Source organism: Apis dorsata, unplaced genomic scaffold (assembly GCF_000469605.1).
Source record: "Apis dorsata unplaced genomic scaffold, Apis dorsata 1.3 scaffold_139, whole genome shotgun sequence".
Taxonomy (NCBI): domain Eukaryota; kingdom Metazoa; phylum Arthropoda; class Insecta; order Hymenoptera; family Apidae; genus Apis; species Apis dorsata.
The window spans coordinates 1-751 of NW_006263431.1; positions in this window are offsets into that span (position 1 = coordinate 1).

The following is a 751-nucleotide window of genomic DNA, read 5'->3' on the forward strand; positions in this document are numbered from 1 at the left end:
AACAAAGGTTTTATAAATATGTTTATTAAATTCATATATATAATAATATATTATATATAAAATTAATCAATTTTATTATATAGAAAATTAATTACAAATAATAAAAATATTAAGAATAACTACAATAATATTAATAATATATATAATATATAATATAATATATATAATAATTATTATATATCGTAAACAAGTTCATTGAATTCGTGTAAATATTTTAACAATTATATAACAATAATTAGTAATTTTTAATAATTTTTGAGATTCGAATTTTCATGCAAAGAAAAACTGTACGTAAACGTTCGATCTGCGCATCCCCTCTACTGTTTCGTTCCATAACTGCACTATACTTACTACGATCAGACGATTGGCGCGGTGGCAGTTCAGTCTGTGTTGATCGCTCGCACGGTCTACGTTATATGATATGTTGATGTGACGTGTGTAACGCCGGTTTTTCAAAGCAATTGATCTCGAGAAAAACACGACAATCGTCGGATTGACGTTTCTTGTGGTGTGAGAAACTTCATCGGAGTCTGCGCGCAGGCAGCGCGGACGAATCGCATCGCGAGCATGCGAGCCCGCTGAAGCCTCACGTGTGCATTTGAATTTTCAATAAGATCATCTGCCAGATAGTGTAGGTGTAGTTTGTTTGGTGCAAAAGGTGGTATTCAGGTCCAACTCGGTGCATTCTCGTCTTCGAAAACGTTGGCAGAGTTAGCGGAATGTGGCACGAGGTGAGTTAGCAGCCCGCCCG